The sequence below is a fragment of the Callithrix jacchus genome, chromosome 10, assembly GCF_049354715.1.
Source record: "Callithrix jacchus isolate 240 chromosome 10, calJac240_pri, whole genome shotgun sequence".
NCBI classification, from domain to species: domain Eukaryota; kingdom Metazoa; phylum Chordata; class Mammalia; order Primates; family Cebidae; genus Callithrix; species Callithrix jacchus.
In genome coordinates, this window is record NC_133511.1 from 65,893,305 (window position 1) to 65,915,129 (window position 21,825).

At 45.5% G+C, this 21,825-nt stretch overlaps 1 long non-coding RNA gene across 1 annotated transcript; it reads right to left on the reverse strand.

Annotated features, from left to right (window-relative positions):
- Positions 1-4,092: 4,092 nt before the first annotated feature.
- Positions 4,093-10,602, reverse strand: LOC144578113 (uncharacterized). Its single transcript, XR_013523250.1, has 2 exons — positions 10,480-10,602; positions 4,093-5,921 (listed from the first exon to the last, which is right to left on the reverse strand). It is a non-coding gene; the product is annotated as an uncharacterized LOC144578113 (long non-coding RNA).
- Positions 10,603-21,825: the final 11,223 nt, after the last annotated feature.

The following is a 21,825-nucleotide window of genomic DNA, read 5'->3' on the forward strand; positions in this document are numbered from 1 at the left end:
GTAAAAGTGTTCCTATTTCTCCACATCCTCTCCAGCATCTGTTGTCTCCAGATTTTTTAATGATCGCCATTCTAACTGGCGTGAGATGGTATCTCAATGTGGTTTTGATTTGCATCTCTCTAATGACCAGTGATGGTGAGCACTTCTTCATATGTTTGTTGGCCTCATGTATGTCTTCTTTTGTAAAGTGTCTGATCATATCCTTTGCCCATTTTTGAATGGGCTTGTTTGTTTTTTTCTGTAAATCTGTTTGAGTTCTTTGTACATTCTGGATATCAGCCCTTTGTCAGATGGGTAAACTACAAAAATTTTTTCCCATTCTGCTTGTTGCCAATTCACTCTAGTGACTGTTTCTTTTGCCGTGCAGAAGCTGTGGAGTTTGATTAGGTCCCATCTGTCTATTTTGGCTTTTGTTGCCAATGCTTTTTGTGTTTTGATCATGAAGTCCTTGCCTACTCCTATGTCCTGAATGGTTTTGCCTAGATTTTCTTCTAGGGTTTTTATGGTGCCAGGTCTTATGTTTAAGTCTTTAATCCATCTGGAGTTAATTTTAGTGTAAGGTGCCAGGAAGGGGTCCAGTTTCTGCTTTCTGTTTACTTATTAAACAGGGAATCCTTTTCCCATTGCTTGTTTTTGTCAGGTTTATCCAAGATTGTATCATTGTAGATATGTTGTGTTGCCTCCGATGCCTCTGTTCTGTTCCATTGGCCTATATCTCTGTTTTGGTACCAGTACCATGCTGTTTTGATTATTGTAGCCTTGTAGTATAGTTGGAAGTCTGGTAGTGTGATGCCTCCTGCTGTGTTCTTTTTGCTTAGAATTGACTTGGCTATGCGGGCTCTCTTTTGGTTTCATATGAAGTTCATGGTGGTTTTTTCCAGTTCTGTGAAGAAAGTCAATGGTAGCTTGATGGGGATAGCGTTGATTCTGTAAATTACTTTGGGCAGTATAGCTATTTTCACGATATTGACTCTTCCTAACCATGAACATGGAATGTTTCTCCATCTGTTTGTGTCCTCTCTGATTTCGTTGACCAGTGGTTTGTAGTTTTCCTTGAAGAGGTCCCTTACGTTTCTTGTGAGTTGTATTCCTAGGTATTTTATTCTTTTTGTAGCAATTGTGAATGGCAGTTCATGCTTGATTTGGCTCTCTTTAAGTCTGTTATTGGTGTAGAGGAATGCTTGTGATTTTTGCACAATGATTTTGTATCCTGAGACTTTGCTGAAATTGCTTCTCAGTTTCAGGAATTTTTGGGCTGAGGTGATGGGGTCTTCTAGATATACTATCATGTCATCTGCAAATAGAGACAATTTGGCTTCCACCTTTTCTATTTGAATGCCCTTTATTTCTTTTTCTCGCCTGATTGCTCTGGCTAGAACTTCCAGTATTATATGGAATAGGAGTGGTGACAGAGGGTATTCTTGTCTAGTGCTGGATTTCAAAGGGAATGCTTCCAGTTTTTGCCCATTCAGTATGATATTGGCTGTTGGTTTGTCGTAAATAGCTTTTATTACTTTGAAATACATTCCGTCAATACTGAGTTTATTGAGGGTTTTTAGCATAAAGGGCTGTGGAATTTTGTCAAATGCCTTCTCTGCGTCAATTGAGATAATCATGTGATCTTTGTTTTTGGTTCTGTTTATGTGGTGAATTACATTTATAGACTTGCATATGTTGAACCAGGCTTGCATCCCCGGGATGAATCCTACTTGATCATGATGGATAAGTTTTTTGATGTGCTGTTGCAATCGGCTTGCCAGTATTTTATTGAAGATTTTTGTATCTATGTTCATCATGGATATTGGCCTGAAGTTTTCTTTTCTCGTTGGGTCTCTGCCGAGTTTTGGTATCAGGATGATGTTGGTCTCATAAAATGATTTGGGAAGGATTCCCTCTTTTTCGATTATTTGGAATTGTTTCAGAAGGAATAGTACCAGCTCCTCTTTGTGTGTCTGGTAGAATTCGGCTGTGAACCCGTCTGGACCTGGGCTTTTTTGAGTGGTAGGCTCTTAATTGCTGCCTCGACTTCAGACCTTGTTATTGGTCTCTTCAAAGTTTTGACTTCCTCCTGGTTTAGGCTTGGGAGGACACAGGTGTCCAGGAATTTATCCATTTCTTCCAGGTTTACTAGTTTATGTGCATAGAGTTGGTTGTAATATTCTCTGATGATGGTTTGAATTTCTGTGGAATCTGTGGTGATTTCCCCTTTATCATTTTTTATTGCATTTATTTGGTTGTTCTCTCTTTTCTTTTTTATCAGTCTGGCTAGTGGTCTGTCTATTTTGTTGATCTTTTCAAAAAACCAGTTCTTGGATTTATTGATTTTTTGAAGGGTTTTTCGTGTCTCTATCTCCTTCAGTTCTGCTCTGATCTTAGTTATTTCTTGTCTTCTGCTAGGTTTTGAGTTTTTTTGATCTTGCTCCTCTAGCTCTTTCAGTTTTGATGATAGGGTGTCAATTTTGGATCTCTCCACTCTTCTCATATGGGCACTTATTGCTATGTATTTTCCTCTGGAGACTGCTTTAAATGTGTCCCAGATATTCTGGTATGTTGTGTCTTCATTCTCATTGGTTTCAAATAACTGCTTTATTTCTGCCTTCATTTCATTGTTTATCCAATCAACATTCAAGAGCCAATTGTTCAGTTTCCATGAAGCTATGCAGTTCTGAGTTAGTTTCTGAATTCTGAGTTCTAACTTGATTGTACTATGGTCTGAGAGACTGTTTGTTATGATTTCAGTTGTTTTGCATTTGCTGAAGAGTGCTTTACTTCCAATTGTGTGGTCAATTTTAGAGTAGGTGTGATGTGGTGCTGAGAAGAATGTATATTCTGTGGATTTGGGGTGGAGAGTTCTGTAAATGTCTATCAGGTTTGCTTGTTCCAGGTCTGAGTTCAAGCCCTGGATATCCTTGTTAATCTTCTGTCTGGTTGATCTGTCTAATATTGACAGTGGAGTGTTGAAATCTCCCACTATTATTGTGTGGGAGTCTAAGTCTCTTTGTAAGTCGTTAAAACCTTGCCTTATATATCTGGGTGCTCCTGTATTGGGTCCATATATGTTTAGGATCATTAGCTCTTCTTGTTGTATCGATCCTTTTACCATTATGTAATGACCTTCTTTGTCTCTTTTGATCTTTGTTGCTTTAAAGTCTATTTTATCAGAGATGAGAATTGCAACTCCTGCTTTTTTTGCTCTCCATTTGCTTGGTAAATTTTCCTTCATCCCTTTATTTTGAGCCTTTGGGTATCCTTGCATGTGAGATGGATTTCCTGGATACAGCACACCGATGGGTTTTGGTTTTTTATCCAATTTGCCAGTCTGTGTCTTTTGATTGGTGCATTTAGCCCATTTACATTTAGGGTTAATATTGTTATGTGTGAATTTGATACTGCCATTTTGATGCTAGCTGGCTGTTTTGCCCATTAGTTGATGCAGATTCTTCATTTTGTTGATGCTCTTTAGCATTTGGTATGTTTTTGGAATGGCTGATACTGATTGTTCCTTTCTATGTGTAGTGCCTCTTTCAGGAGCTCTTGTAAAGCAGGCCTGGTGGTGACAAAATCTCTGAGTACTTGCTTGTTTGCAAAGGATTTTTTTTTTTTTTTCTCACTTATGAAGCTCAGTTTGGCTGGATATGAAATTCTGGGTTGAAAGTTCTTTTCTTTAAGGATGTTGAATATTGGCTCCCACTCCCTTCTGGCTTGTAGTGTTTCTGCCAAGAGATCTGCTGTGAGTCTGATGGGCTTCCCTTTGTGGGTGACCCGACCTTTCTCTCTGGCTGCCCTTAGTATTTTCTCCTTTATTTCAACCTTGTTGAATCTGATGATTATGTGCCTTGGGGTTGCTCTTCTTGCGGAATATCTTTGTGGTGTTCTCTGTATTTCCTGGACTTGAATATTGGCCTGCCTTGCTAGGTTGGGGAAATTTTTCTGGATAATATCCTGAAGAGTATTTTCCAGCTTGAGTTCATTCTCTTCATCACATTCTGGTACACCTATCAAATGTAGGTTAGTTCTCTTCACATAGTCCCACATTTCTTGGAGACTTTGTTCATTCCTTTTTGTGCTTTTTTCTCTAATCTTGGTTTCTCATTTTATTTTATTGAGTTGATCTTCAACCTCTGATATCCTTTCTTCTGCTCGGTCAATTCAGCTGTTGAAATTTGTGCATGCTTCGCGACGATCTCGTGTTGTGTTTTTCAGCTTCTTCAATTCATTCATATTCCTCTCTAAGTTGTCCATTCTTGTTATCATTTCCTCGAATCTTTTTTCAAGGTTCTTAGTTTCTTTGCATTGAGTTAGAACATGTTCTTTTAGCTCACGGAAGTTTCTCATTACCCACCTTCTGAAGTCTGATTCTGTCAGTTCGTCAACACTCATTCTCCATCCAGCTTTGTTTCCTTTCTGGTGAGGAGTTTTGGTCCTTTGTAGGAGGCGAGGTGTTTTGGTTTCAGGTGTTTTCCTCCTTTTTGTGCTGGTTTCTTCCCATCTTTATGGGTTTATCCACCTGTCGTCTGAGTAGTTGCTGACTTTTCAATTGGGTCTCTGAGTGGAGGCCCAGATTGTTGATGATGAAGTATTTCTGTTACTTAGTTTTCCTTCTAACAGTCTAGCCCCTCTGCTGTATGACTGCTGAGGTCCACTCCATGCCCTGCTTGTCTGGGGTACACCTGTAGCAGCTGTGGAACAGTGAGGTATGCCACCAGTTTCTTCTGCTGCTATCTTTGTCTCAGAATGATGTCCGTCAAATGTCAGTCTGATCAGTCCTTTTTGAGGTGACTCTTTGGATATACAGGGGTCAGGGAGCTGCTTGAAGAGGTGGTCTATACTTTATAGGAGCTCAAGTGCTGAGCTGTGAGCTCCATTGATTATTCAGGGCTGTTAGGCAGGTACGTTTAAGTCTGCTGCAGCAGAGCTCATAAAACCCCTTTTTTTCCCTCAGATGCTCTGTCTCGGGGAGTTAGGGCTTTCTTTATGAGTATCCGTTGCACTGTCCTGCCCAGCTAGGAGGCAGTCTAGTCACTATTTGCCTGCTGAGGTTCCGCCCTGCTGCCATGGGGACCGCCCTGCTATCATGGGCTCTGCTCTGCTGTCGTGGGCTCCACCCTGTTGCTGTGGGCTCTGCCTTGTTGCTGTGGGCTCAGCCCTGCTGTCGTGGGCTCCACCCTGTTGGCAGAGTCTCTCTGTTATGGCGGGTTGCCTCGGCAACGGCAGGCTGCATCAGCAATGGGAGTGTACCTCAGTAGGGGCAGAATGCCTCAGTAATGGTGGACACCCCTCCCCCACTGAGCTGCACCATCCTGGGTTCAGCTGTGCCCACAGTGAAACTCTCAACCCTGAGCATTTTGAATCACCGTTTTGTTTGTCCCTGTGGGGGTGGGACCCACCAAGCCTGATCACCTGGCTCCCTGCCTCAGAGCCCTTTTTTTTTTTTAAGTTGAACGGTTGACTCTTTCCCAGGTGTTTCAGTCGCCTGCTGATAGGGCACCGGGATCTGTGTGATTTCCCATGCAGCGACCCACTACACAAGCTCAAACATTGCTTTCTGGGAATCTCCTGGTCTGGCTCACTGTCCAAATCCCGTTTAATCAGATGGATATGCTAATCTGCCCTCCCAAATCTCAGACTGCCAGTTTAACAGGGCACCCAGACCAGTGCGTTTTCTGTGGAGTGCTGCTGCACTGCAGCACCGGCCAAAACAGCCACGCCAGCTGAAACAGCTGCGCTGGTGTCCCGTGTCTCTCCTACATGTGGGAATTTCCCCGTTCTGTGGGCAACAAAGATCCCTATGAAAATGCAGCTTGCACTCACCCTCTGCGTCTTCACTGAGAGCTGCAATCCTGAGTTGCTTCTACAGTGCCATCTTCTTTTTCCTCTCACAATTCAATTTTTAAATGGGCAAAGGGCTTGAATAGATATTTCTCCAAAGAAGATATGCAAATGTACAATTAGCACATGAAAAGATGCTCTACATCATTAGCCATTAGGAAAATGCAAACCAAAACTATAATGAGATACCACCTCACACTCACTAAAATGGCTATAATCAAAAAGGGAAAATAACAAGTGTTAGCAAGGATGTGGAAAAGTTGAAACCCTTATACATTGCTGAGGGAAATGTCAAAGGTGTGGCCATTTTAGAAAAACAGTTTGGCATTTCCTCAAATAAATTAAACATGGAATTACCACATAACCCGGCAAATCCACTGCTGGGAATATATTCAAAATACAAATTTGTACATGGACGTTCATAGAAGCACTATTCACAAAAGCCAAAAGGTGGAAACAACACAAATGTACACCCACTGATGAAAGGATAAACAATATGTGGAGTATATATACAGGGGAATACTATTCAGCCACAAAAAGAAATGAAATTTTGATGTATGCTACATGGATGAAACTTGAAGGCATTATGCTTAGTGAAATAATCCAGACATAAAAGAACAAATATTGTGGGATACCACTTATATGAGGTATCTAGATGAGGAAAATTTATAAGACAAAAACTAGATTCAAAATTGCTAGGAGGTAAGGGGAGATAGGACGGAGAGGTACCGCTTAATGTTTATAGAATTTTTGTTTAAAATAATAAAACAAAATTTGGAAATAAATAGTGGTGATGATTGTAAAACATTGTGAATGTAATTAATGTTTTAAAATGGCTAATATTATGTCAATTTTACTATAGTTTTTAAAAGTTAATAATTTAATATGTAAAAAACCATTGAATTGTACTCTTTAATGGGTGAATTGTATGTATGAACTACATATCAATAAAGCTGTTTTATATAAGGAATGACATATATTGATGAATTTACCACAACATAGATGAACCTTGAAAACATTACACTAAGTAAAATAAGTAAATCATAAAAAGCACATATTATTTAATCCATATGAAATATCCAGAATAGGCAAATCTATAGACAGGAAATATATTAATGGTTTCCTGGGGCTGGGAAGAATTGGGGAGGGAATAAGGAAAGTCAATACTAACAGGTGATGAAAATATTCTAAAAGTGATTTTGGCAATGGTTGCACAATTCTGTGAATATACTAGAAACCATAGAACTGTACACTTTAAATGAATGAATTGTATGATATGTGAATTACATTTCAGTAAACCTGTTTTTAAAAATGAAATCATGACTGTAAAGGCACAGCCTAAGGCCTGGCCCCTAGTGAGTGCTCAGTATAGACAGTTACTACAGAGGTGAGGGTAACTTCTGAGATAACACACTTTATACAATGCACCACTAAAGTTCTCTTAGATGATAAAAATAATGCTGTGATTATCTCTGCCCTTGTATTTTGCTATAAATGGCCAGGGTGCCCCCAAGGTCTGCCCATCCCTAAGGGGCACAGCCCAGCAAAGGAAAATGGGCCAGTCTCAAGTATTTACTTCCCCTCTCCCCACCTCCCAAGCTTCCAGTTGTCTTAATTGGCCTCCAAAGAGAAACATTTCACTGAAGGACCCTAATTAATCCCTAGGAATCCAGGTCCCCACATTCTCCTCTCACCCCACCCCAACTCCCAGTTATTTGTTCCAGACAAGAAAAAAACTCTGTAGACTCCCCAGGGAAAGAGAGGCCTTAGGAAAGGGCCACATATATGGTCTGCAGTGGATGTTGAAATGAGGCCCCAGGAGGCCCTGCCTCATCAGGGGCCCAGCCCTTGAAAGTGAATGCTTAATGCCCTTCCCTCACACCTGCAGGAGAGTTCCAGCACCATGCCCACACCCATCTTTGCCCCAGGTTACAGGCATTTCTACTCTCACCTAGCTCCTCACAGGTGTCTCTGTTCATATAGCAATTTATGTCCTGCAGTTGTGGAGGTGTGTTCTGGGTCACTGTTGTGGTCACTGCAGTGTGTCCCTGTTGGAGGGGGTTCGCCCTCACAAGGGCCACCTCACCTACTTTGCTCATCTTGCAAGGCCCAGGGCAACGGCTCCTCTTTCAAGTCTTAGCCAAGTGCCAGACAAGCTGCCTCACCCTCCCTAGGGGCATCCATGGTTTGTGGCTCCTGGCAGAGTTCTTAGCACTGCAGGCTCTGGAGCAGAACTGGCAGTGTATGTATTACACTTCTTGGCCAGACCTCAGATCCATAAGCATGCAGAAGCCAGATCTGAGGCAGAGGCCTCAATGTCAGTTCTGCTATAGTGCCATCTTTACTCCAAAGAGGAGTGTTCTGTGCTGTGCTCATAGCTGTTATTTTTAAATGGAGTCTGTACTCAAAATTATGAACCAAGACATGAAAGTTTCCTTACAGTGAATCTCTACGAAGGTGGTGGGTATGTAACAGCTCCTAAACTTGTTTTGACTATAGAATCTTTATTCCTGAGTGTCTTATAGGATCAGTATTCCATGGAATCACTCTGGGAAATTCTGACCTAAATTACAACTCCTATGTACCCAGACCAATTGGGGGAAAATGTAGAGCTTCACCTCATACTGTACACCAGCACAAACCCAAGGTGAGTTAAATAATTAAAGGTAAAGATGAAACTATGAAAACTAAATGAGGAAAAAACTGAAAATGTAGGCAGGGCCTCTGGATTCCTAAGCCTGGCACGGAGCCTTGCCACAGTGTTTAATAATTATTCATGGAATAAACACAGGGCTTGTCATGTCACCGATGGACATGCTTTGTAGGTAACATTTAATTTTGCTTTTTAAATAGGCTGCTTCAGCTGTTAGATGAACGAGATTCCATTTTGGCCAAATTCCTCCTATGAAATTGCATCTAAGAAACTAATAACCCCGTGCTTGGAAAAGCTCCCTAATGGTGGGACTTAACGTGAGCATCAATTGTGCCTGCTCTTTACTACTGAGGCATGAAATAACTTTTCATTCAAAGCAGTGATTTCAGACCTAAGTCCATGGTTCTGGTGGTTGGCTGGGAGGTGGAGAGCATCCTATGGAGACTCACAGAGGCCCTTCCTCAGGCAGAAGCCAGTCTTTCTGACCAGAAGTCTCCTCTTAAAAGGTCCTTGGGCCTGGGCCTCAGAAACAATCCATGAGGTCAGATGTATCCTAAGCTCCTAACTGGCCACCCTCACCCCTGTGTACCCAGGAGCCTGAATACCTCACATCCTTTATCTATGGTTGGTCACGAATTCCTGCCAATTCTACCTCTACAGCATCCTTGCCTTCCTCTCTACCCACACCACTGCAATGATTTAGCCTCATCTGCTCCCTGCTTAAGGGTCTCTGTCTCCCATCTCCTGGCCTATAAGCTATGAGAGGTCAAAGACCAAGTGTCCCTGATACCCAGCAGAGGAGCTCATGTTCCTGAATGGGTGGGTGGCTGAACCTGGCAGGGGCAAGTCCTCATCAGAGACAGAAATAAGGTTGGGAGCTCAGCAAGGACAGGCCCAAGAGGGAAACCAGCAGAAGGAAGCTGAGCCTCTTCCTAGTGAATTGGTGCCTATACAATGCCATGAAGCTGTCAATGGCTAACACTTGTAACTCTAATACTGATCTCATCAGGATGGATACTCTCTCCCCAGCCCCAAGCCTGCATGAATAATAACTTTCTGGAAGAAATGCTAGCCAGTTATATACATTACCTTCTCCATGGGCAGAGGCCAGCAACCAGATGTACTACTAGAGTGAAGGAGAGCTGATCTGTCTCTCTGAGCCCACAAGGAGCAGAGATCAGCACTGATTATTTTCTGAGTCCCCAGCACATGGAAGCCTGGCAAAGGGGAAGGCTTTGGTGAGATACGGATGGATGTGTGGGGTGGGGGGTCTGTCCTGCAGGCCCTGTCTCAATGATGGATGAATAAATTCACTCAAACAGAATCCAGTGAAAGAGTGGGCTGAGATATCCATGGCCACTCACAGACACTCAAGGAGAGTGCTGTAAAGAGATAGCAGCCGCCAGCCATAACAGGCTGCTCTCCGCCCCCCCAGCCTTTATTCAGCACACATTAAATGACAAAGGCAGTGAGTCAACACCACTAGAGGGTGAAGATTAAAGGCCAGGTTCTGAAGCCTAAAGCAAAAGCTGTTAGTGGGTAATATCGCTGGTCAACCTCCCCCTGAAACACCCATCCAGAATGATCAAAGGTTACTTTTAGGAACACATGAGTAAACAAGTTAATAAGTAAACTCCTCACATTCCTTTGCTTCTACTCTAATTTATTTAACTAAGGGGACAAGGCTGCCTTCAGCCAAGTACCATAGTAAAAGCCCTTAGGCCTTCCAAAAGGGTTTGTGTATATTCTCTATAACTAAAATTTCTCCCACCAGCCTGACTGAACCCCCATATGTGGGTAGGTAAGTGGATAGATGGGCAGGTGGATGAGTAGATGAGTAGGTAAAGAGGTGAATGGGGTGCCCTTAAGGTTGGGCCCAGAGCACTCCCCTATAAGAAAGCCTGCTTTCTAGCACTCTCCTAGCCACCACCCTCATCCCCCAGGTCAAACGTAGGCCATACCCTAACTCCTCTTCTCTTACCCCATCTGCTATTCACCTGGGGCTGGACTCAACTGCCAGATCTCTCAAGTTCATCCTCACAACGTCTTCCCACATTGAACCTCATTATCCTTCCCTGGTATCATGGCCCCAGCATCCTTCCTGATCACCTGTCTTCTGTGGCTTCCTCCAACCCACCTTCCTTTTTACACATCAGAGATGTTCCTAGAACACATGTGACCATGACATTCTATACTTGAAAATCTTCATTGTCTCCTAATCTCTTGTGGGTCAAAGTCTGAGCTCCTTGGTCTGGCATTCAAGGCCCTGTCTATCCTAGCTCCAAACTACCAATCTGCTGGTATTCACATGGCCCAAGCCACCACTATCCTATACCACAACCAAAGAGGGGATTTATGCAAATCCCCTCATAGCAGATGGATAGCAAAAAAAGCCCTCTTTCCTAGTGTATGGATTAGAAATAATGTCCATTGTGGGCAGAGGCAGTTCACAGACAGACAGACACACACACACACACAGAGGACTTCCTGGGTAAACAAGGACTAGATGGTGGCCTTTGTGCACAACTGTTGCTGCCTCCCAGATGAACCATGGGAGGTTCATATCCCATAGGGAGGGACAAGGAAGTATTCCCCTGACTGTGGCCCTCTCTCTGGACTCTAAGCTCCTGCAAGGAAGGCCTGTTTTCATCTATCACAGCCCTTCTCAGCAGTTACTCCTCTCTGTCTCTGTGCAAGTCCCCAATACCCAACGCTCCATGTCATAGAGTGGTAATATAGTATGCTGGGAGAGCTCCTAGTTAGGACCTGGGGCCTTGGATTCTGGTCTCAGGCCCAGCCCTAATATGCTGGGGGAAGTAGGCAAATCCTACCCCTACCCTGGGCCTCAGTCTTCCCTTCTGCACTCTCTAAGGATTGTATTCAGTGGACTAAAAGCTCTGATAAGGGACCCTGTGCCTTGGGAGGGGGCCAAAACAACAACAACTGATAATTGATTAGGCACGGAGAAAAGCTATCCTGGGGGTGGTCCGTCTCTCATTTTCTATATCATCTGATGCTGGGCCCAGAAGCACACCCTGCAGATAACCCCAGGCCCTCCTGAGGAGTCTCTTCAGCCTAGGCCAAACATCTCCCAAAGGGTGGTGCCATTCTAGGAGAAAGTGAGTCCCTGTCACTGTGGTGCATGAAGCATACTAGATGAGCACTTAGCAGGATGTTGTAGTGGTCCTCACAGCTCTGACTGTAAATGCTTGCACATGCTTGCCTTGGCTCCCTTGATCACCCGCTTTTCCCCATCCCACCTCAGGAAGGCCGGACATGTGGCCAGGAGGTAAAGTAGAGACCCTAATGGGAGAGAACCAGCAGGGGGCACTGAGGATGGGGATGAGACCAGCAGAAGCCCTGAGTCTCCTGTTGAGTATCTCACTTCCACCACTAAAGGGAGGGCTGATGGCCCCTCCTGCCCCAGCACGAAGAGTGTTCTCTCTATGGCTACCCTACTCCAGGCCTGTCTCCCTGATCCCATCAAGCAGGCCCAAGGCAGAACCCCAGCCCTGCTCTAGACACTGACTTGCTGTGTGACCACAGCTCCTCCCTGGGCCCGTTTCTCCATCTATACAATGTGGGGTTATAGGAGGTCAAGGTCACCTCTGGGGCCCTTTTAGTTCAGACATTCTCTGGTTGTCAGCAGCAGGAGGGAGAACAGGCAGCCTCATTCACACCTGATGCCCTGGGGACTCCATGGAGCAGGACTCCTGTGGGGCGTGGAACTCCAGAAGCTTCTGGAAAGGCAGAACAGGAATCTAGGCACAACACTGACCCACCTACTGCTGTGTTTGGGGCCACAGGGCCTCCTCCTGGCCAGCTTGGGAAAGCCCCATCCTGGAGTCTGAGCTGGTGAGAGGGCAGTGAAGCGGCCAGCCTGAATGGTACAGATAGTTGGGGCACAGGAAGAGTGGGAGAAGAGACATGATAGGACCAGACCATGCAGGACCTTCCATGTGATACTCAGGAGCTTGACTGAGAAGTGTTTGGTGCGGGCAAGGGGCAGGGTCAGACACCTGCTTTCTGAGTCACTCTGACTGGAGTATGCAGCAGGTGGATGGAGGCTGGGAGGCAAGAGGCTACTGCACTGGTCAGGAAGAGAGAAAGGAGTACTGAGGTGAGACAGTGGTCATAATTGGAATGGAATGGAGGTGAGGGAGGAATGGATTTAGGGAATACTTAGAGGGAGAGAGGACAGAACTTGGCAACTGACTTGCTCTGGGCTTGGGCACCCTAATTACTTCATAGATTCATAAATTTAACAGATGGGAAAATTGAGACCTGGAGATTATCAAGAACCTGCCAAAGATCACAGAGCTAGACAGTAGTGAGACTGACTGGTCCAGAACCCAGGTCTACTGGCTGTCAGCCTCAGACACTTTTCCCATAATGACACAAATACTAGAGGTAAGACTATGCAGGTTTCACAGCCTTAAATGCCGAGCCTGGGAATTTGGACCATTTCTTGAGCAATTAGGAGTCATTGCAGGTTCTTAATATTTGGTAGCATTTCTTGTTTCTTTGCCTTCCCCCAACCAGAAGCTTTCCAGTTGCTAAAATGCACAAACTGGTTGCTCCCAGGCCAACCCAACCCCCTCAATCTTTATGTAGAAGAGGGAGGCATCCTTTCCTCTTTAAAGAGATTTGGAGCCCTTAGAGGTAGAGAGTCACCTAAAGCCCCACAGCAAGTTAGTAGCCCAGATTTTCCCAACTCCCAGAACGGTTTTCCTAAACCCTGGTAATGAAATCAAGAAGGCTAAAATTACTGGCCTACACAGGGGAGGATCTGGCTCAAGGTAATCACAAGCGGGTAGCAGAGTGGGACCTGGAACCTGAGTCAGACCTTGGGGGCCAATGCAACGGCCAGCTAGCTGTCCCCACCCCCTTTCACCACCTCCCTTCTGTGGCTACAGTCCTGTGAGGAAGTCTGTGTCCTGACTCGCTGCCTTCACAGTCATTGTGCCCTCATCTGTTTTGTTGAGGGCCAATGCTGGGACATCTCCAGGCTGCCTTCAATTATGAGCCAGTAAATATGAGATGCACTGTGCGATGAGCGGCTGCTTGGGCCGCCAGCTCCACCCCCACCCCTGCCAGCCTCTGTACCAGGCAAGACTGGATTTTGTGTCATTCATTTTTTATCTCTTGTCCCTGTTGGATGGGGAGATACATGACATGGGCAGTGGGTAAGGGTATCCTTCCCCTATGTAGCAGATGCAGCACCAAGATGGGGTGTAGGATGTCCTCAGGTTCCCTGCTGCCCTCACATGGGGAGGTCCCCCACCCCCAACCCACTACACCTGCAGTCCTGTTCTCCACTGGGGCAAAATGGCATGTGTAGAGGAGAATCCTAAGCAGAAAGATGAGAGACCTGAGGTTCAAGCTTTGACCCTGCTGCTGACCTCATGTGCAACCTTGAGCAACTGTCTGAAAATATTCGGTGAGGCCTTCTTTACGCCAAGCCCTGTGCAGGAAGGTAGAAGGTCACAAAGAAGAATCAGACCTGATCCCTGCCCTCAGGGAGCTAGCAGTCGACTCAGTAAACTGACATCCCCAGGAGGAGTGGCATTCATTGGCACTGGGTGTGATGGATGAGGATTCGCCAGGTAGGATGTGAGGGAGAGAATACATTCAGGCTTAGGCAGAGGGAACTCCTTAATAAAGCATGGCAGAAGGGAGTGTGTGACCAGTGTGGGCTCAGAGACCTGCAAGTATGGTTGGGGCTAGGGTGGATGGAATTGAGGGAGAAAAGAGTTTTAGACAGGTGAGTGTCATGATCAGATTTGCACTTTAGATAAATTGTTCTACTATGTGAAAAGCAGATCTAGCAGTAGTAACGGAGAGTGAAGGCAGAGAGTCCAGTGATAAAGTTGATGTAATGGTCCAGGAGAGAGAAGACCATACCCCAGATAAAGCAATAACAGTGGAGCCAGAAGTCATCATCATCATCATCATCATCACCATCACCATCATCATCATGAACGCTAAGTGTTAGTAGGGGCAGGCATAGTCCTAAGTATGCACATCATTGTTTCTAATTCTCACAATAACTCTTCAAAATAGATTATTGTCCCCATTTTGTAGATAAGGAAATTAAGACTTCAATGTATTAAAAGAGTCGCGCAAAGTCACAAAGCCAGTAACTGATAGAGGCAGGATTTCAACCCAGGTCTGTCCAACCCAGGTCTTTCTACTGTGTTCTACTTCCTATAAAGGAAGGCACAGTTTCTAGAGAGCCTAAAGGGGCCTAGACTCTACAATGGTTTGGATATTTGTCCTCTCCAAAACTTATGTTGAAATTTGATCCCCAGCATTGGAGGTGAAGCCTAATGGGAGGTGTTTGGGTCATGGGGGTGGACCCTCAAGAATAGCAGAATGTCTTCCCTTGGGGGTGAGTACTCAGTCTATTAGTTCTCATGACAGCTGGTTGTTAAAAATAGCTTGGCACCTCCCCACTCCCTCTCATTTCCCCTCTCTCCATATGATCTCTGTACACACCAGCTCCCCTTCACCTTCAGCCATGCGTGTAAACAGCCTGAGGCCCTCAAGATCTGATGGAGATGATGAATGCTGAGCTTTCCAGCCATCCAGAATAGTGAACTAAATAAACCTTTTTCTTTAAAAATTGCCCAGCCTCATGTTTCTTTATAGCAACACAAAATGGACAAAGGCAGACTCCATCTGATTTCTATGAATCTTTGGAAACGGAAAGCAAAAGACAGTGTTTAAGAATGACGTGTAAGCTTCTGGCCAAGGAGACTGGGTGGACAGAGAGAGAGCAAAAATGGAGGAGCAGGCTTGGGAGAAACGGATGAGTTTTGTTTTGGCCAGTTGAACTGGAGGGAAACTGAATATTCGGGTGTGGATCCAGGACCTGCCTGGAAATAAGAGATTTGGAAATTGCAGACAAATGAGTACTCATAATTGCGTGAGTGGTTTAGGTCATTAAAGGGATTGCGTATGGTGAATGGAAGATCATGGCTGGGATCTTGGAGAACTCCAGACCTTAGAGGTTGAACTTAGGAGGACAGATGAGGAGGTAGAGTGGCGCGATATGAAATCAGCTGAGGAGGAACGAAATTGCTTCAGGAAGGCCAAGGAGTAGATGGTCCCTGATGCTGTCTAGCAGTTAGTAAGGTGAAAGCTAAAAACTTCACCTGGGTTTAGAGACCAGCAAGCAGCAGTGGAGCAGAAGAGCTCCATGCAGCAGTCACTGGAAACCTTGGAAAGGTAGTCTTCATGGGCACAGTGTTAACAAACTGTTGGAGGGACCTATACACACTATACTTGTGGCTCTAAATTATCTCTGGGCTCTGGGCATGGGGAGCATTTTGACCTTGGGACACTAGTAACTAACTCCTATCCAACCTCTCCCAGAAATCCTTAGCCAGGTGAGAGAAGTAGCCATATTAGGAAGGGAAACAGAAGAGAGGTGGGGGTATGACAACTGAGAAACCACCAAGAAGGTAAGTAGGAGCCTTAATACTGCTTTCAAATAATTTTAGTTATCAAGAAAGAACTGACAATCCACCGTGGCTGAAATGTTAAATGGGTGAAGAAGAATAAAAATTGTGTGGACCAAGTGAAACAGAACAGTGCAGGTACCGGTCTGCTGCCTTCAAGGACACTTTAGCTGTTGTCTTTATACTTGAATAACACCTTGGCTAGATATATCATTAGAGGAAATTTGAGCAGAAAAGCAAAACTCCAGCTACATAGAAAAGGCTCAACTGAGGTGTCATCACCAATTTATACTAAAGTGTTCAGTATTTATCTTTGTTTGTTTTTTAATCTTGATAAAAAATTTGTTTCAGAACTACTAGAGCTGTGACATGTCTTACAATTTACAAAGCTGATTTCACATTTGATTGACAGTATTTTTAGACTGCTGAAAGGAGTATTTTTTTCCTTTGCAAATGTGGTGGCACAATCTTCCTATGCTTAGGGCAGTTTAGGCAGAGGGGACAGGGAATTGGAGGCTGGTTTGAAGAGGGGTAAGGAAGAATAGCTAGCCAGAAGAGAAACTCAAGAAATTGGGCTTTGACAGTGAGGAAGGAAGAGTAGTGGCTGCAGAGTAACATGGGTTTGAGGACACTTTTGAGATGAGAAAGTTGGAAACACATTGAATACTAAGGAGCCAGGGGAGGGAGGGAGCTTAAAGTGGTGAGGGAGGGATTGATGGAAGCAGTTCCCTGAGGAAGTAGGCAGAAAATGTGCTCCCAGGCTATGACCTGGAGTGAGGCTTTGAATCCTAGCTCCACCAGGACCATATGACTTTGGTCCTGCCTTAAGCTAAGGCAGAGATTTGCAGAACAGGGATCCTGATAGTGCCTATCCTGTAGAGTTGTTATGAAGATTAAATGAGTTGATACAATTACTCAGAACATGCCTAGCACATGTTAAGTTCCTGACAAAAATTATCTGTTAGTGGTAATAAAAATCAGCTGTTAGCTAATTCATTTGTAAAGCCAGAAAGCAAGGGTAAAATATTGGTGTGGCCTGTGGAAACTCCACTTGGAAGGGAGAAATGATGATAGAGCTCACACTAACAGCTTTGCTCTTCAGTTAAGGATTAGGAGTTAGAGCTGAGTTCACATCACTTCACCATGCTCAATCTCAGTTTTGTCATCTGGAAAAGCTCCATTTCAAGGGAAGATTGCAAAGAGTTCACAACCTAAATGGGTAAAGCACTGAGCACGGGGCCAGGTACCTAGAGGTGCTCAGTGAATGACAGCTACTTATAAAGCTCTCCTACTCCCTTCCCCATGACACAGACCTTGCCAGGAAGTCTGCTGATGGGGAGAGCAGAGCCGAGGTTGGAAGATTTAAGTGCCAAGTTTTTTGAAGTTCAGGGTGCTGTAGAGGATCAGGGTGGGAGGATCACCCTAGCCTAAGTCCAGGCTGACCAAGGACAGAAGGGAAGTCAAGAAAATCTGCAGGAATAAGAGGGATCCAAAGCTGCAGGCTTCTGCAAAGGTGAGAAGAAGAGGAGGGGCCAGGAGAAGGGTCTATGGTGGGAGAGGAAGATTTCTGAGTTTCAGTCAATCAAACTTTTCTGAGCCCTATAGTATGCCAGGCACTACTGCATGAGGTATATACACGAAGTAATCCAACTTCAACACCTCTCCACTGCCCATCCAGATCCTGTCACTCCCATAAATCTATGAAGGCCTTGCAGACCATAAACCAGTCTCCAAATCTCTGGCAAGGTTGGGCAGGAAAAGTCAGAGGGCCAATCACATTCCCTCTATTATGTATGTAAATTGAGCAGGATGGGGAGAAATTGGTAGTTTCTACAAAGGAGCCCAGAGGAACAAACTATGGAGTTGAGCTGTAGCCATGAGCAGTTACATGAATGAAAAGGTTGTGCTAGAACAGAGATTCCCAGGAAGCAGAAGCTGTGAGACAAAGAGGAGAGAGGGAAAGAATCCACCTATGAGTAGTGGAAGGTAGGCAGATAGCAAATGAGACCCACTGACAAACAGATGGAGGGAGAAGCTACCCCCAAGTGGCCTTTGTTTCTTCCAATGTGTAGGTTCCAGTTCCAGTCCCCATAGTTGGCTCCTCCCCCAACCCCACTTGGTCTAAATGGGCTCAAGTGGTTTACTGTTCTTTGCAACTGAAGAAACCCAAATAAAGCCTCTTCCCATTTTGCAGATGAGAAAACTAAGGCTGAGAGGGAAAATGACTTCTTGGGATCCACCCCCGCCCCCATCTCCCAGTCCATTTTAGGTTCTATTTGGGAGACTTGACATTCATGCAGAAAGTGCCCACAGTGGCGAAGCATCACATTTTAGGGCTTGATGAGAGAGCAGGGAAGGGGTTCACAGGCAGGAGGGACGAGGGCCAGATGTGACCAGAGTGGGTGAGAATGAGAGTTGTTCCTGAGTGGGTCCTAGGTCTAAAAAGCATCCAATAATCTCCTTGGAGCTTCATGACTTCCTAGTAAAGTCAGCACTATCATCTCCATTGTACCAGGAAAACTGGTTCGAAGAGGTTAAGTCACCTTCCTAAGGACACATAGCCAGTAAGAGACATAGCTGAGGCTTCCCCTCTGGTGTCAGACTCCAAGAGCAGGCCCCTCCTGCTGTTGTAGCTGCCTATCTTTTCTGGAAAATCAGCTTCACTCAGAGAAAAGCCCTCATGCTGCCTTGCTTTAGAATGGCTGTGGCCTTGGCCCAATTCAGTTGCCTCCCTCCCTGGGTCTTAGCTGAGTGAGGAGGGGTCCACTAGATGTCTCAGGTCTGCCCACCTGCTCTTCTAGCAGGTTCCAGTCTCTCCACAGCTGGGCACCATCCAGGCTACCCCCACCCTACCTCCTCTCCCTAATAATTAATCTCCAGCCAACAGTCCCAGCTGCAGTGCTTTCATCATCCAATTACCGGAGTTGCTGGCACAATAAATCTTGGTCACACAAATGCAGGCAAATCTGCAGCTATTTTCATGGCCATTACTGTGCATAGGACATTGAGACTCAGGTCATTTGCCTTTCTGACATGGAGTCCTGCCCCCCACCTCCTATCTTCCCCATCTTCTTTCATTTTTCAGTGGCAGCTGTCCCGGTCCCCCATCATCCTTCATCATCCCCCAAGAACCCGCTCCTCCCTTCCCCTCTCCCATCTTTAGGCTGTAGGGAAAAGATGAGAAGACTGTGTGACCTTGGCCAAGTCAATTCTCTGGCCTTCAATTTCTTCTCTATAAAACAGAAATAGCATTATTAACCTTACAGGGTTTTGTGAAAACTAAATAACCCAAGTGCAGTATACATCTCACTGGTGGTAGGTATAACCTACTTCAGTGGTCTTTGCTATTTTTTAATAACTATGTATATAATTTAAAGTATATTAGGAAAGCTACATCAAATCAATGACTTCATGAATATTATTCCTTAGGAGACCATGAATTAGGTATTTTCATAAAATACACTAAAGAAAATTATTAACAATCCATGGATTTAGCAAAAATCATGGAGGAGGCATATGAAGGAGAGAAACTTGAGAAACACTGACATAATGGCTGTGTGCTGCTTGCCTTCATCAATATTTGCTCTGTTCCCCAGCTTCCCTCAGTTCCCACAGAGGGGTGTGTGGTGCCCTACAGAGGGAGGGGACTCATTCTGTTCTGAGAGGCTAACCTGCTCTAGTACAGGGCCCTTCATTCATGTGAGAACCAACTCCCTCCCCCTGGGGCCTGTCCCATGCAGGCCCTGTGCTGGGTGATGGGGACACAGAGCTCAACAGCAGCCCTGCCTTCAAGGAACTCCCAGTCCATCTCTCCTCTGAATCTGGCAAGGGAGCTGTCCTACCTTTGCTTGACAGGATGGACAGCAGGACTTTCCTTGAGGTCTTGATTTGTGGAGTTGCAGTGAAGGTTCAAAGCTGAGGACAAGAGGCTCTAAGACCACACTCTGCAAAGAGAGACATGAAGGAGCGTGCACATGCATACACACACAAAGCGAGGACATAGGAGAAAATGGAGGAGAAGCCGGGGTGTTTTTGTGAACAGTGTGGTGTTTGTGCTGAGAGTCACTGCCATGATGGGGAGTGGAGAGTGTGCCCAAGCCGTGCATAGAGGCTGGGAGTGCCTGCCAGAAAGGAAGCCTTACCCTGGCATCTGGGCAGAAAGCTTGCTGTGCCGAGAATTCACAGGCCCACCCTGGGGTAGCTGCTGAGCAGCACAGAGGTAAAGGGGTATCCAGTGGCAGGAAGCCTGCAGAGAGGGCCTGGTTCATCCAGCAGAGCTTGAAGGGAACACAGTGAGGTACTGCAGGAAGAATTCACAGGACTCTCCCCCAGTGGTTCCTGGCTATAGGCAGGCATGGAAAATCACAGGAGTTTCCACGGCTCCATACAAAGAAGCACATAGATTAAAATGGGGGAAGGATCCACAGGACTGTTCAGATGGCCTCAGACCAGGTACGCATGTGCCCCACCTAAAAACAGGTTGAAGCCTGGGCCTCTGGTGGAGTCCCAGGAACACTCAGCTGCCCATCTCTTGAGTGGGGCTTGGCAACAACAGGCACAGAGGGGAAACTGAACATTGGGCCAGGAAAGTCATGCCTGCCAACTTCCAGCTAACAACCGGTCAGCAGAGTCCACCAGTCTTGGAACCAGAAGCAGATCCCATGCTCACATGCACATAAATATGGAATTTCATCCTATGTAAAGCTACCATCCCTCTTGGGTATCAATTTCCCCTTGGAGACAATGGAGTTTCAAAACCGGGCAGAGACTGGTGTTCTGCACCAACCATAGGCGTCACTGCTTAAAATTCCAGGGTGCCTGTGGCCTGCAGGGAGTTGGGGGAGATTGCCACCTGGTGGTCAATGTTGGCAGTGCCACGGACTAGCAGCAGAGCCTGGACTGGGAGTCCTCAGGCTCAGAACCAGGCCTGACTTTATCTGTATGACCTTGAGCCAGTCACTTCCACTCCTGGAGCCTGTTTTCTCAACTAATGGGGAATACTGATGCCAGCCTTGCAGGACCATAGTGAAGATTAAACCCACTGCACTACTGTGCTGGTCCTGAGCAGACCCTCAGTAAAGGTTTGATCCACCTGGATCTTGTTCTGGCAGGATATGAGCAAGGGTCAGCCCAAGGAGACAGAGGGGGAAATGAGCCACACTCATGGAGATCTCCAGCTCCCCAGGTTTCTTTCACTGCCCGCCACCCAGGACCATCTTTCTCTGTGTGTGGAACTGTTCTTAACCTAAACCTGGACAGCTCTTTGGATTCCAGAAGTTCAGAACCATGAAATGCTGACTCTAGAGTCTCTGGATCAGAAAAGCTCATTCCAGACTCAATTCTGTCACTAACTTGCCATAGAGCCTTAGTCAAGTACCCTGGTTAATGCCTAAGCTTTGGTTTCCTCTTTTGTACAAAGCAGGTAATGATTTCTGCTCTGCCTTTTGGCTCTGCATTGTGCTACAGCTCACTTCCTTACCCTCAGCTCTTGGAGGAAAATCTGTTACATGCACATACTTGTGCCTGGTGCTTTGGGGAATGAGGTGGCAAGGGCAGCATCAGAGCCTGGAGCAAAACAACTCAGTCACAAGAATGCAATAGCAGCAGGAATGAATATAAGCTCCCAGGAATTCTTAGGATCTTGGGGAAGACTCTAAGCTTTGCCCACCAAAAAAAGGATGATGACTTGCAACATAAGAAACTGAGTGGAAGTGTGATCCCTCGGTGTCTTGGGAGGAGGAGCAGACAATCTGAGGACTTCTGCGTTACCAGATCTCTCACTCACTAGAGGGACTGTTCTGTGACTTGTGGGACTTTTGGCTGAGAGCCTCACTCCCACATGGGAAGGACTGACTGCAGGATTATTATCCATACCTAGCC